The sequence below is a fragment of the Procambarus clarkii genome, chromosome 87 (genome assembly GCF_040958095.1).
Source record: "Procambarus clarkii isolate CNS0578487 chromosome 87, FALCON_Pclarkii_2.0, whole genome shotgun sequence".
Lineage (NCBI taxonomy): Eukaryota > Metazoa > Arthropoda > Malacostraca > Decapoda > Cambaridae > Procambarus > Procambarus clarkii.
In genome coordinates this window covers 1,472,264-1,488,171 of record NC_091236.1, presented here as the reverse complement: position 1 = coordinate 1,488,171, position 15,908 = coordinate 1,472,264, and the positions used below count along the sequence as shown (strand labels likewise).

General features: G+C 43.2%; 1 long non-coding RNA gene and 2 other non-coding genes across 3 annotated transcripts in view; all 3 read right to left on the bottom strand.

Annotated features, from left to right (window-relative positions):
• The window catches only part of LOC138358905 (uncharacterized), a 405,448-nt gene that overhangs the window by 278,032 nt on the left and 111,508 nt on the right, over positions 1-15,908 (bottom strand). The window lies entirely within an intron of this gene.
• Positions 2,377-2,448, bottom strand: TRNAC-GCA (transfer RNA cysteine (anticodon GCA)). The gene has a single exon. It is a non-coding gene; the product is annotated as a tRNA-Cys (tRNA).
• Positions 2,534-2,606, bottom strand: TRNAF-GAA (transfer RNA phenylalanine (anticodon GAA)). Its single transcript has one exon. It is a non-coding gene; the product is annotated as a tRNA-Phe (tRNA).

Sequence of the window (15,908 nt, the reverse complement as noted above, 5' to 3'; positions counted from 1 at the left end):
AACTTATCTTCGTTAAGCACCATATTATTTTCTATAGGCCATAGAAAGGCCTGATCTACATCTGACTGGAGGTTTGCCGAGGCAACTATCAGGAGAAGCGCCAAGCCATTACGTCTATATAGCACTGTGAAGGGGTCAGGATAAGGATTTGGGATGGGACGGGGGGAAAGGAATGGTGCCCAATCACTTGGACGGTCGGGGATTGAACGCCGACCTGCATGAAGCGAGACCGTCGCTTTACCGTCCACCCCAAGTAGTTGGGGAGGGTTGCCGAGTCCTGTATGTTGTCTACTCTCATGAAGATCCTATTGTCATCTGCAAAGGATGATGGGTGAGGTATAGGTGGGATGGGTGGTGGCGGGACTGGAAGATGTATGTAGGATGGGTGGGTGAGGTGTAGGTAGGATGGGTTGGGACGAGAGTGGGTGAGTTGTAGGTTGGATGGGTGGGTGTGGTGTAGGTAGGATAGGTGGGGGCTGGAGTGGGTGAGATGTAGGTAGGATGAGAGAGTGAGGTGTGGGTTGGATGGTGGGCGCGGGAGAGGGTGAGATGTAGGTAAGATGGATGAGTGAGGTGTAGGTAGGATGGGTGGGTGAGGTGTTGGTAGGATGGGGGGTGAGGTGTAGGTAGGATGGATGAGTGAGGTGTAGGTAGGATGGGTGGGTGAGGTGTTGGTAGGATGGGGGGTGAGGTGTAGGTAGGATGGGTGGGTGAGGTGTAGGTAGGATGGGTTGGGACGAGAGTGGGTGAGTTGTAAGTAGGATGGGTAGGTGAAGTTCAAGTTCAAGTATGTTTATTGAGATAAGAAAGAAATACATCTCAAAGGGATAGAGTAGCTTAGACTATATCTACCCCCCTCTACTTCAAGTCCCTCAAGGAGCGCACAAATTCAGTGAGTACAAATAGACAAATCACAATACAAGAATCCCATTTAACATTGCAGGTTAATATAGTAAGCACAGCATATAATTGTTACACTCTCGGGGCAAAATTCTTGTAGCTCCTAAGTATACTGTCTATCATACCATTATCACACATCCAAACAATTTGATGTTGTACACTACTTATTTCCTTATTTCTATAGTTATCAATAAGTTGACACACTAATACATAATGTTCTAAAGTGTGGGCGTGCGGCATACTACATAATTTACACTCCTTATCTTTTTCACTGACATCAACACCTTATTGCCAGATATATTTGTAGCCTAATCTTAATCTCATGTAAACTGAATCCTTCCAAGTAAACTTTCCTCTACCATAGGTAGGATGAAATGTAGGTAGGATACCTGGTTGATGGGGTTCTGGGAGTTCGTCTACTTCCCAAGCCCGGCCGGAGGCCAGGTTTGACTTGTGAGAGCTTGGTCCAACAGGCTGTTGCTTGGAACGGCCTGCAGGCCCACAAATCCACCACAGCCCGGTTGGTCCGGCACTTCTTGAAGAAGTTTTCTCTTGAAGATGTCCACGATTGTTCCGGCAAATTTTCTTATACTCGCTGGGAGGATGTTGAACAACCGGGGACCTCTGATGTTTATACTGTGTTCTCTGATTGTGCCTATGGCACCCCCCTGCTCATCATTGGTTAATCCTGCACTTTTTTCCATATCGCTCATTCTAGTAAGTTGTTATTTTACTGCGTAGATTTGGGATCTGATCTCCAGTATTTTCCACGTGTATATTATTTGATATTTCACTCGTCTCCTTTCTAGTGAATACATTTGGAGAGCTTTGAGACGATCCCAATAATTTAGGTGCTTTATCACTTCTATGTATGCCGTATATGTTCTCTGAACTCCCTCTATTTCAACACTCTTTCCTGCTCTGAAGGAAAAAGTGAGTACTGAGCAATACTCAAGACGGGACATTAAAAGCGATTTGAAGAGTACAAATATTGTGATATATGGAATCCCTGGATTTGAAAGTTCTTGCAATCCATCCGATCATTTTTCCTGGCTGACGCAATATTTGCTTGGTTATGCTCCCAAAACGTTAGACGTTTGACATCATTATTCCCAAATTCTTTACATGCTATTTCATACTATGGGCAGATCTTCAGCGGTGATCGCTTAGCGTGAATGACATCGGTGGAAAACCCTAGGAGGACAGTCCTAACCTAACCTCAAACCCTTCTAATAGAACCTCGCATTTTGACGGTATACTCTAAGGCCAAAATTTGTCTACTAGAAAATGGTAGCGGCTCGCGAAACTGACATAATGTCCTGTTTGGGTCCTCTAGTAGGGTAGGATAAGAGAACTTTAGTACGACAGTTTCTTGACGTTGGGAACCCTTACGACGACTGGCTGCGTGAAATCAGATTTGGTCTTCTAGTTGGTTGGGTTAGGGCACGTTAATAAACTTCCCTAAAACCTTAGGAGAGGGGGCGCCCGGGATTGAACCAGGGACCTCTCGATCTGCAGTCGAATGCTCTACCACTGAGCTACACCCCCATCTACTGCGGACCTTGGAGAGAGAAAGTGATGCTCATAAGGTCACTGGCAAACCTCAAAATTGGTTGCTCCTAAGTAAAATCTCTGCCCAGACCCGGGATCGAACCGGGGACCTTTAGATCTTCAGTCTAACGCTCTCCCAACTGAGCTATCTAGGCGTCCATTTACTTGAATCTACTTGTTTATATAAACACTTTTCTGAACTACATGTTTAGTCTCCTAACTAAATTAAATTGACCCTTGTCTATTTGTTTATTTATTTATTTATTTATTTATTTATTTATTTATATACAAGAAGGTACATTGGGTTTGTGAGGATACATAGCATGGTGTTAACATACTTGTAAAGCTACTAATATGGCTTACAAGTAAAGCCACTTGTATGAAACAAGAACTAATACGCGCATCGTTTTGGGGAGGTCCTTAATCTAACAGATAAAACAGATAATTTTAAGTAGGTATATTCTAGCAGAATGAATAAAATGATAACAGGTACATTACAAGAAGAAAAAAATGAGATGAGAGAGATTAGTAAGTATATTAAAGCACATCAGTAGCTCTGATTGATTGCATTGACAGCTTGATTGGTAATTTAATAATGATTATTAATAGGCACAATACAGCATATTGATAGCACATATAGGAAGACAGCAATGATCACAATGGTAAAGTTGTTTGGATTAGGTACATAAAGATTGGGAGATTGGGTAGCACTAGATACAGTGAAAATTTTCAAGCACATGGTAGGAAACTATGAAGATGAAATTAAGTACTTTTTGGTTTGGTTTTTGAATGAGGCAAAAGTTGGACAGTTTTTCAATTCATTAGGGAGTGAGTTCCATAGACTAGGTCCCTTTATTTGCATAGAGTGTTTGCACAGATTAAGTTTGACTCTTGGGATATCAAAGAGATATTTGTTTCTGGTGTGGTGATAATGGGTCATATTACATCTGTCCAGGGAGAGTTTCAGAGCATGGTTTGCATTTAAAAACAGGGTTTTGTAAATGTAGTTGACACAAGAGAATGTGTGGAGGGAGTTAATATTTAGCAAGTTAAGAGATATAAACACGGGGGCTGAGTGTTGTCTGAAAGCAGAGTTTGTTATTATTCTGATAGCAGATTTTTGCTGGGTGATAATGGACTTGAGGTAGTTTGCAGTGGTTGACCCCCATGCACAGATACCATAATTAGGATAAGGATAGATTATTGCATAATATAGTGAGAGGAGAGCAGAGTTAGGAACATAATATCTGATTTTGGACAGTATACCAACTGTTTTAGAGACTTTCTTAGTTATGTGTTGAATGTAAGTGCTGAAGTTGAGTCTCTTGTCTAGGAATAGGCCAAAAAACTTTCCATCACTTTTATTTCTGATATTAACATTATCTACCTGAAGCTGAATTGCATTTGTTGATTTGCTTCCAAATAAGATGGTGCAGGTCTTTTCTATGTTTAGTGTGAGTTTGTTGGTTGACATCCATAAGCGGACTTTTTTTAATTCATTATTCACAACATCATTTAGTGTATGTGGGTTGGGGTTGGAGTAGATGAGGGTAGTATCATCAGCAAACAAAATAGGTTAAGAATGTTAGAGACGGTAGGCAGATCATTAATGTACATGAGAAATAGGAGAGGTCCCAAAATGCTGCCCTGTGGCACCCCTACGGTTTGTGGTAGAGTGGGAGAGGTTATATCATTGATGGCTACACATTGGTGTCTATCACTAAGATAGGATCGGATATAGTCCGATCCTATCTTATGGAATTATAATCTCCATCATTATGGAATCCGAGGCAAAGCCTCGGATTCCATAATGATGGAGTTTACGTAAGAGGTAGTTGTGATTAACCTTGTGAAGGTTACAGGTGATTGTGAAGGCCTTTCTCAGGTCAATGAAGAGTCCAATCGGAAACTCATTTTTGTCAAAGGCTGAGTAAATTATATCAAGGAGACTAATAATTGCATCGTTGGTGCTCTTTTGGGAGCGGAAGCCAAACTGGCAGGGGCTGATTATTTCAAATTTTACGAGATAGGAGTAGAGCTGTTTGTAGATAATTTTTTTCAAATATTTTTGATAGTATGCGTAGGTTTGATATTGGTCTATAATTGTTTATGTCTGCCGGATTGCCTCCTTTATGGACTGGCGTTACTCTTGCTTTTTTAAGGATATCAGGGTGCAAGGATATGCAATTTATCCTTGCATGCCATTCTCATCTGTCTTTGATTATCGTTCATTTTAGAAGGTGAAGACAGGGGAGAGGAAAAAGGTCAAGGGCCTCTCCTTTCGTTTCTATCCCTCTCCACCGTCTCGGGCAATATCTCCTCCCTTTCTCCACTTCTCTCCCCATCATCCCCTCCCTTCCCCCCGTCTCACACCTCTTCCCACACTTTCCGTCTCTGTCTCTCTCTCTCTTTCTCTGTCTCTCTCTCTCTCTCTCTCTCTCTCTCTCTCTCTCTCTCTCTCTCTCTCTCTCTCTCTCTCTCTCTCTCTCTCTCCCTCTCTCTCTCTCTCTCTCTCCCTCTCTCTCTCTCTCTCTCTCTCTCTCTCTCTCTCTCTCTCTCTCTCTCTCTCTCTCTCTCCCTCTCCCTCTCTCTCTCTCTCTCTCTCTCTCTCTCTCTCTCTCTCTCTCTCTCTCTCTCTCTCTCTCTCTCTCTCCCTCTCTCTCTCTCTCTCTCTCTCTCTCTCTCTCTCTCTCTCTCTCTCTCTCTCTCTCTCTCTCTCTCTCTCTCTCTCTCTCTCTCTCTCTCCTTCTATTGATAAACTTCCCCTTCTCCTTCACACTCTCAGGTAAACTCAGGTAAACTCTTCGAGCATCCAGCGTCTCAACCTTCTCCTTTCCTCTGTACACATCCTGTCCTTTGACACAATATTTCAGCCTCGCAGCACAATGTAAGAGCGGGCATACTGCACAAGCCCCTCCCCCCCTTAACGACACGTAAAGCTGTATTCTGGAGTACTTCCAGTTTCTCCGGCAGAGACTCGCTAGCTGACCCATAGACAACCACCTCATAGACAATTGTACTCCTGCTGTAGGTCTGGTCTTGTATAGCAAGAGTTGTGTCGCTCTATAAGTATCTCTGCATTATTAAACCTCTTATAGGAACAATGAAGATTAACTTTAGGCTGAACAGTGAAGCTTACACAATCAACGTCATTGTTGCTGCTGGTAACAACGTGGGAGACTAAATCGAGTAAGTGTTACAGAGGCTCAGAGTTTCGTAAACAAATATATGCACATTTAGGTTGATGTTTGCTATGTTACCAACTTGATCATCCATCGTAAAAAAGTCACAACCAAAATGCTTAAGAATCCATTCTGACTAAAGGTATACTTAAATCATTAGACAAAAAAACATGAATATGAGAAGAAATACAAGATTGAGCTCATTTCCAAAAAATCGGAAAAAGCTACTCCTCAGGAAGAATAAAAACAGTCTGTAATGAAGGTAAATGTAATCAAATACAGCGTAACATTAAGATAACATGGAACACTATTTCACAGATACTGGGAAATAACGATATAATCCTCTCTCTAAAAACTAAATCTAGCAACATTTTCGAGATAGTAACATTAATTAAAAAAAAAAAACATTCTGTTATAGCTCCGCGCATATAATTGCTCCAAACCTTCCCTGATACTCTCAGCCCAAGCCAACATGCATCAGAAAACTCTTGACCCCTGATTGATTCGAACCCGGTCAGCCAGGGCCTCCATGTCCCTTGGCGTGCTTAAAAGGCCACTCAGTCCATACAAATTTTAATCATACTGAAATCAATAATTTTAGATGGATATTATTCGAACCCATCTTTTTCCAAATTATTTGAAAAACTTATGTACAAACTGATAGAATACTACTACTACTACTACTACTACTACTACTACTACTACTACTACTACTACTACTACTACTTCTACTTCTACTACTACTGCTAGTTCTACTACTACTACTACTACTAATAATAATAATAATAATAATAATGTTAGTTTATTCAGGTAAAAGTACATACATACAAAATGAATTACAAGCAGAATGTTGGATTTCAAGACAGAGTTAGTATATACAATACCTTAAGCCACTTATACGCACAACGTCTCGGGCAAATGCAGAAGGTGGTAGTTACTGTGTCTAGGTTGTGTACTGTTGTGTACTGGTGTGTACTATTGTGTACTGTTGTGTACTGTTGTGTACTGTTGTGTACTGTTGTGTACGCGTACTCACACGCGTTTAATGCAATGCCGCCCAGTTTCTAGTTGTCCAAATTACATTGTACCACTTATTCATGCACCTCCCTATAGATTGTCTCCATTATTTTATTTATATACAGAAGAGTTCTTACATTCTTGTACAGCCGCCAGCATGCATAATGTTCGGGCAAGTCATCTTATTAATTCCCCCCGGAATACGTCCCGCCAGTCCCGTTAAACAACCAGGTACCCTTCACTGCTGGGTGAAGAGGCGTACGGTTAAGGATTGGTGCCTAGTCAATCCTCCCCGGCCTGGATACGAACCCAGGCCAAATTACTCGCGAAGCGAAGCGGCCTGACGGCTGAGAGGACAGCACTCGGGATTCGTAGTCCCAGGGTTCCGGGTTCGATCCCTGGCGGAGGTGGAAACTCTTGGGCAGAGTTTCTTTCACCCTGATGCCCCTGTTCACCTAGCAGTAAATAGGTACTTAGGAGTTAGACAGCTGCTACGGGCTGCTTCCTGGGGTTGTGTAACAAAAAGGAGGCCTGGTCGAGGACAGGGCCGCGGGGACGCTAAGCCCCGAAATCATCTCAAAATAACCTCAAGATTAGCACGGCAAGTGAGTTACCACTGCGCCACCGGGACAGCATTAATTGTATATGCAGGACAATCGTATGTGTTTTGCTTTCCTAATGTTCCTTGGGGTCACTTGTCAATCAATAGAAGCCTCGGTGAACTCCGATACCTCTGATACCGTTCACCTGACGTTCTTTTGTTATCACATTGGCATCCTCAGTGATATTTTAGCACTTTGTGAATATTTGGTGATACTGATGGTGCTGCATTGTGTTATACCTGAGGACCACTAACCCTAGTTAGAGGCCCTCAGAGACCACAGAGGACCACTAACCCTCCCTAGAGGCCCTCAGGGAGGGCCTCTAGGGAGGGCCAAGGGAGGGTCAAGGGGGCCGGTCGGCCGAGCGGACAGCACACTGTACTTGTGATCCTGTGGTCCCGGGTTCGATCCCGGGCGCTGGCGAGAAACAATGGGCAGAGTTTCTTTCACCTTATGCCCCTGTTACCAAGCAGCAAAATAGGTACCTGAGTGTTAGTCAGCTGTCACGGGCTGCTTCCTGAGGGTGGAGGCCTGGTCGAGGACCGGGCCGCGGGGACACTAAAGCCCCGAAATCATCTCAAGATAAGAAGATAGTGGCCTCGACGAAGACAGGAAGCTAGCGGCTTCTCGAAGGTCCCCTCATTTGCCTCGGTGAACTTTTCCAGGTAGATTTTAAAATTTAACAGAGCTTTAGTATTTACAACTTCGGCAGGTAGGTAGTTCGCTGGGTTTATAACCCTGTGGGTGAAAAACCATTCCATCATTGCGGCTTGTTGAGCTTGAAACCGTTACTTCATGTTTGTGTTACATCTGACAGTTTGAAGAAATTGTCCGATTCAAGATCCTCGAAATTGTTCAGTATTTTAAAAGTTTCGACAAGATCTGCCCTGTCATGCCTGGTTTGCAGTGTTGTTAGCCCTGTGGCCTTCAACCGCTCCTGATACGAGAGTTGACTTTGCTCTGGAATAACTTTTGTTGCCCGGCGTTGCACTTTCTCTAGAGTAGTTATGTCCTTCTGAAGATGTGGTCTTCATGCTTGGATACAGTAAGCCACATGGGGCCGCACCAGAGATTTATACAGTTGAATCTCTACCTTCGTTTCCTTAAAGTCAAAAGTACGCTTGTGAGTCGTTCCGTTATTTGGGTATTTACGTTGGGTTGATCAACTTTTATGTGACTGGCTTAACAAAATATGTAATCTTCTTATATCTTGAGTTTTGTTTATTATGCAAGTATTTTTATTCAACATTTCCTTTGTTGGGGTTATATCATGAGCATGACTAGTGTAATTTTTAGGTGCCCCCTAAAAAATAAGGTAATCAGGTTATCTTAAGGTTATCTTGAAATGATTTCGGGGCATAGTGTCTCCGCGGCCCGGTCCTCGGCCAGGCCTCCACCCCCGGGAAGCAGCCTGACTAACTGACTAACTCCCAGGTACCTATTTACTGCTAGGTAACAGGGGGCATCAGGGTGAAAGAAACTCTGTCCATTGTTTCTCGCCGGCGCCCGGGATCGAACCCGGGACCACAGGATCATTCGCCCCGTGTTCTGTCCGCTCAGCCGCCGGCTCCCGGTGCCTCGAAAATTATGTTTGGGGCACCTGAATATTTCAGAATATTTCTGAATATTTCTGAAAATATTCTGAAAATATGAGTCTAATATTTATGAAACTCCTGACTGAATATTTCTAGTAATACCGAATATAAAGTAGAGAGAGAGACAGAAAGAAGAGTAATGTAAAGAGTAAGCAATATGTAATAAGTGTTTTCCATGTTAAGGGCAAATTTTTTAGTAGTCAGCTACAAATGGATTGTTTTTAGTTAAGTATATTATATTTAGTTAAGTTATATATTATATTTAGTTAAGTTTAGTTAAGATATTTGAGTTTGTATGAGAGGGAACCTGGGCATTGACAACAGATTGGGGAGGAGAGCTGAACTTGGCCATCAGGGGAGGAATATGTAGCACATGTCAGTGGAGGTACACTTATCAGAGTACCTGTGAAGGTACACTTATCAGTGTACCTGTGGAGGTACACTGATGAGCGTACCGCCACTATCCACAGATAAGATACTACTCTCACGGGAGGCGAGAACTGACCAGGTGTTACCTCAAGAGGTACAGTCAGTAGTACAGTGCCAGTAGTAGTGGTTTCAAGGGTTAGTGAAGTGGTCTTGGAACCTTGTCTAGCATCTCTGCATCTTGGCTTTTGTATTTTGTTTTCTCTTAATCTTTACTGTTGGGGAAACGTCGAACCTCCATAATAATCTTCCTGGTTTGTTTTTTTTCTTTTGGCAATTTCTTACTTCTACTTCGTCAAACATAATGCATTTGGTTCTTGCCAATATGGCTTCAACACCCCCCCCCCCCCCCGCGCAAGAACACACCGGCGATGCTTTAACTAATATGCTTGATCTGGTACATGTATGTGAGGGAATGAAGATTCCCTCAGCTAGTTTTCCTAGTTTCTAGATTAGGCTAGTAGCTCTAGGGACTCTAGAAACTGAAGCTTTCAAACTAACATATACTTGTGGGGTGTTGAATGAAAGCTTATGTTAAGGACTGTCGTTTGGGACTGGCTAGAGGTCAGTGATTGCTCTGTAGAGAGAATTACAGAAATTTTCCTGTTTCTGTGAAATGGGAGTTGAGAGTGAAGTGATGTAGGTAGGTACTTGACTCTCCCATCGGTTTTACAGGGGGGAGGGACAGAGGGGTGAACGTTGCCCCCCCCCCACCATGTGAGACATTGCGCCACTGTCTTTAGGCCTCCCCCTACACGGACGCCTGAGGGTGAATGAGGCCTGTGATTGGGTTAGGCATCTCTGCTCTTAGCTGAGTTTTGGCGCGAACAACTGTTATTGGAAGCGGCACCATGGTGGTGTGCCGGCTTCCTGCTGGTTGGTCAAGACAAAGTAGGGGGGGGGGAGATATGGGCATTTTGAGTTTCCCTAGCCCGCGAAATCGGGAGTTTGAGCTGGGTAGCAGGTGGAGGAGGACGTAGCTGGGTGGAGGTGGGTGTTGGCCACCTCCATCCCCTGTTAATGGCTGTCGTTACCTTGTGATTCAGCGGGGATGGCACTCCTGCCATCCCAGGTTGTGTCTAGACCCAATTTGCGTGGAATTGGGGCCGATGAGGTACGGAAGGACCAGTAAAATAGCCTCAGAGACAGTGGGCACCCATGAGGCAGCTGGCAGAGCGCCTCATGGTGTAACAAGTGGTTCAAATAACCTGTCTAGTGATGTTGGACAATTGGTGGAATATGGGCAGGGCCTCCTAGTGTAATTGGTGTGATATTACAGGCCCCTGTTAGACTTTGAATTCTGCCAGGCGGCGTCCGTGTGGTGACGCCGCTGGCCATTGTCACCCAAGTGTACGAGCGAGCATGCTGAGGATGGGGTGTAAAGTGATCTCCCATCCGTGTGTATGCTGGTGGGCGCCAACCAGGCCACCCGCGGGGCCACCCCAGGCCGCCCGCGCCGCCCACCTTGGCAAGCAGCCCGGGGGGGGGGGGGGGTCAGTGTAACCGGTCAGTGTATAGATTTACCAAAAAAATGATCCAGTTGTCGATTCTATATAATTGGTCAAACTGGATTAGTGCGATGGAGTACCAGCATGTAAAAGTATAATCATTATGTTGCAGGGATGTCAGTGGATATCCTGAGGTCTGTGTAGTTAGAGATACATTTACCTGGTGATATAATTTTCATTGATTATGTGGATGCCATTTCTATGTGTCCATTTGCATGCTTTATGTACTGTGTTGTGTGGTAAGTCAGTAGATGTGATTACTGACTGATTGCCTAATGATGTCATTAGCATGTGGGGTATGCTGACGGCATCATTATGTTGCAGGTTTGTGCAGTGTTGTTATCAGTTTATACGATATTGTTGCCCTGAGAGCTGTGTTGAGGGTTTAAGGGACCTCTAGGATTATTCAGGGGAATTCACAGTGCTTAATGAGAGCAGGCAATTGATTTGTTAATTGCCTTGCTGAGGTAAGTGTGTGCTCACAGTAGTCCTTTGCAACGGTTGCACGATAAGGGGGCCACTAATATTGGTATACTCCTGTTGTTGCACAACCGTGTGTCATTATTGTGTGGGCACAGTAATTAACGAGTTGCAGTAGCCGCAACCGTATGTGGGCAGTGCATTTGTGTTGTTGCATGCCATTGTAGTGTGACCTATGTAACACTGGGGTTACTTTGTTTCTTTAAGTTGTGTTGAGGACTTAAGGATTCAGTGAGTTAATTAGATAGGGGTAATTAACTGGATAAGGGGTGCACACTTATTGTGGAGTGAGTGAGGGCTGTTATGGGAGAACAGTGTTGAGCTTGAGTGAGATACGTCTCGGGAGCAATTAATTGTCCGTGTGACAACTAATTGACCACTCTAGCTAATTATGTAATTAGCCTTCTCATCATGAATTCACGTAGTGGGAGAGGATCTGTCAGATTCTGTCAGTATTTGTGTTAACGGAATTTGCTCGGGACTAATTACCTTTCGGGGGTATAGCAATTAGTGGCTCATGATAATTAGTGGAGTAATTAACGTCTGGAGTCTTGAGGACTCAGATGACTCGGTAAAGCGAGGTCATGGAGCTAGCATAAATCGTTATATTAATCATATCCTGTCTGAGAACAGTGGATTAATTGCACTCATGTTAATTAGGGGTAATTAACTCCTTTCCCGTGAATTCACAGTGTTTGATGAGACCTGCTTAGGCAGTGCGGAGTGAGACGTATTTATGGATGATTAATTATCGTTCCTTGTGACAGTTAATTAATTGCTCGGAGTTAATTAGGGTAATTAACGCTCACTAGTAATTTTTGACACAGACTGTTGAGAAGCTACCAAGTTAGGGTAGGCTTAGTTAACGTAACTCAATGAGGATGTAATTAGTGATCCGTTTGACCTTAAGTAAGAATTACTCACTGAATACTTGCAAGGAGTCAAGTGTGATGTAATATAAGAGTTTGAGTTATTGTTAACAAGAGTGAGACAAGTGTTAATGATTAACGTAGAGTACCATCATGTTGTTGTCTAGTATGAGACAATTGTTTGTGATTACCGTAGTACTTTGTTGCTGACTGCTGCGATCAGTCAATTAACGTAATTAATCACATAATCAATGTAGTAATTGATTAAGGCAATTTCTTTTGGTTGTCGTCTGGTGACGAGAGTAGAGTAATTTAGGGATTTGTGGAGCTGTGTCCCAGAATCCCGCCTTGCCTGATTTTGTTTACTGTTTACAGTGCAACTTCTTGTAGGGAGTTGCAAAGAGTGTTCACACTGGGTTGTGATAGGGGGGTCACTGTTCGACTACCCGCCTAGTTACGTGGGTCTCTCCTGTTGGGCGGGAGGACCCTTAAGCTTGTGATGAGAGTAAGCTGTCAGGGAAGCCGTGACACTATTGATTGCATGCTTGTGTCTTTAGTGGGCATCATTGTCAGTTAGTTCACTTGTCAGCCCGAAGTGTCAGCAGGATGGAGCCTGCTGTCATTTCTCGAGGGGCTGTTGAATAGCTGTGTTGCAATTGCCACTGGATGGACAATAACGTAACCACTCGCTGTGGTGTAACTTAGTCTGTGATATTTTTTTTTATTTGCAATATTGCGTCATCAGTGGGCACACCTGTGTTCAGGTTAGTTCAGTATGCAGCCTCACAGCAAGGGTTGCTATTTAGCTGTTTGTTATCGTGCCACTGGATGGACATTAACGTAACGTAAACTCGGTAATGTAGTAGTTAGTCTCTTGTGGTTAATAAATTGTTATGTTATAGAAAACAGTCTTTGTTGTCAACCCTTCAACCATATTATTCCACACATGTTTCTGCATATTATTATTAAATGTTGATGTGATCTTGATATTACGGCTGTTCTTGGGAATTCGAATTCCAATTCATAGCGCCACATCAAATATAAATATTTGATTGTGGGAACCCGTCGGTTACCCTTTATTAGTTTTAACGTCCTGTTTAACTAGGAGGAGCCAGCGGCCTATTGTGGGCAGGTTTTCACCCCTAGTGGTGGAGGCCTGGCGGTTTGCTCCCGCTTTTCCTTTTTCTATTGGACTCATGCTTAACTGCCGTGAGCAGCCTTTAAACTTGTAGTCCACCTCCTAAGGGAGGTAGGCGTAGAAAAAAATCTCACAATGTAACTCTTGACAAAAATGAGTATTCCCCCTTCCCACAGGGTGTAATCTATTAGTTGACCTGCTGATGAACCTATTTGTTGACCTGCTGAAGAATCTATTAGTTGACCTGCTGATGAACCTATTTGTTGACCTGCTGAAGAATCTATTTGTTGACCTGCTGAATAATCTATTTGTTGACCTGCTGAATAATCTATTTGTTGACCTGCTAAATAATCTATTTGTTGACCTGCTGAAGGTCTATTTGTTGACCTGCTGAAGGTCTATTTGTTGACCTGCTGAAGGTCTGTTTGCTGACCTGCTGAAGGTCTATTTGTTGACCTGCTGAAGGTCTTTTTGTTGACCTGCTGAAGGTCTTTTTGTTGACCTGCTGAAGGTCTTTTTGTTGACCTGCTGAAGGTCTTTTTGTTGACCTGCTGAAGGTCTTTTTGTTGACCTGCTGAAGGTCTATTTGTTGACCTGCTGAAGGTCTATTTGTTGACCTGCTTAAGGTCTATTTGTTGACCTGCTGAAGGTGTTTTTGTTGACCTGCTGAAGGTGTTTTTGTTGACCTGCTGAAGGTCTATTTGTTGACCTGCTGAAGGTCTATTTGTTGACCTGCTGAAGGTCTATTTGTTGACCTGCTGAAGGTCTATTTGTTGACCTGCTGAAGGTCTATTTGTTGACCTGCTGAAGGTCTTTTTGTTGACCTGCTGAAGGTCTTTTTGTTGACCTGCTGAAGGTCTTTTTGTTGACCTGCTGAAGGTCTTTTTGTTGACCTGCTGAAGGTCTTTTTGTTGACCTGCTGAAGGTCTTTTTGTTGACCTGCTGAAGGTCTATTTGTTGACCTGCTGAAGGTCTATTTGTTGACCTGCTGAAGGTCTATTTGTTGACCTGCTGAAGGTCTATTTGTTGACCTGCTGAAGGTCTATTTGTTGACCTGCTGAAGGTCTATTTGTTGACTCTGCTGAAGGTCTTTTTGTTGACCTGCTGAAGGTCTTTTTGTTGACCTGCTGAAGGTCTATTTGTTGACCTGCTGAAGGTCTATTTGTTGACCTGCTGAAGGTCTTTTTGTTGACCTGCTGAAGGTCTTTTTTGTTGACCTGCTGAAGGTCTTTGACACATTTAAGCAAAATAACCTTCTCAAGTTGATCAACTTTGGGATTAGGGGTTACGTCTTCGACACTTTCGATCTTACCTCAGGAAGAGGCAGCATCACGTGTCTGTAGACGACCCTACTGTTCCCACACTACCAATTAACGTTGTTATTCCGCAGGGCAGTATACTTGGTCCACTCCTCTTTCTCATTTACATCAATGCCCTTATAAACGCCAATCAACACCAGATATCAGTTCTATTTGTTAACGACACAGCTTCAATTTTCTTAAATGTTAACCCACTTATAGTAATTAACACAGTGAATACTTAACTAAAAAATAAAAATAATCCATTTGTAGCTGACTACTAAAAAACTCGCCCTTAACATCGAAAACACTTATTACATATTTTTTTGGAAACGAGTCAACCAATGAGATTGAACTAATAATTAGCAGTACCAGTATTGAGAACAGAATAGATGGTAAATTCCTCAGCGTTCAATTGACAAATACGAAATATAAATAATAGAAGTTTCTAAAACAACAGGCATTATATTCTCCTTAAATCCTGATACTATGCACCTCTGCCCTGGTAACACTATTATTCTCTCATCTCTCCATATCTCTCCTGCGCCTAACGTAGCGGATACACACTTTCCGGTGCAGGATGTAAGGAGCATCAGTTGATTCGTCCAGCTGTAAGCTGATGCGAGCTGGACTGTCCTTAATCTCCCGACAAACCTGATCCAAAATGTTGCTGATCATAACTGCAACTCTCCGTGCAGTGACGTCCTTGGCCAGAGGGACTTCCTTCATCTTCTTAGCTGCTACTATCCATAGAACAAGTCGAAAGGTCTAAAACCAGTTCATTTGCAGCCAGCACCGGATAAGCCACAACGGGACCATGGATATGATGAAAAGGCGACATGTCTGAAGCAAATTCATCCGAAATGTTATGGATTTTCTTGCAGATCTGAGTGAGAAGAGTGGCAGCAGTAATGGTGGAGTCAAGATTTCTAATGCCCCCTTTAACTGTGCGGATGGCCCTATGAAATAAAATAAAAGATTCAGGTGCTTGTCAACATTCATGTCTTTTTCCAATCTGAACACATACAACGGATAGCCCCAGCGCAGTCCGAATTCTACCAGGGAACGCACTACAGCATGCCATGGTAGGTTCAAGTAGGACTAGACTAGCGAGCAGCTGTCAAAATCTGCTAAGCCGTTCAAGCGCTGTAGCAATAATATACATACCTTCTTGTGAAGTCACTAGCTTGCACAGTGTTTCGGGTATATATCAAATACCTTAATCCTCATTAGCGTAATGAGAGAATTACAACTCTCGTTAGCACCAATGACGAACTCATACCTCTTCCCTAATTACAGTTAACATTCCTTCCAACCAATTGGAGGGAGGTGAGGTGTAGTC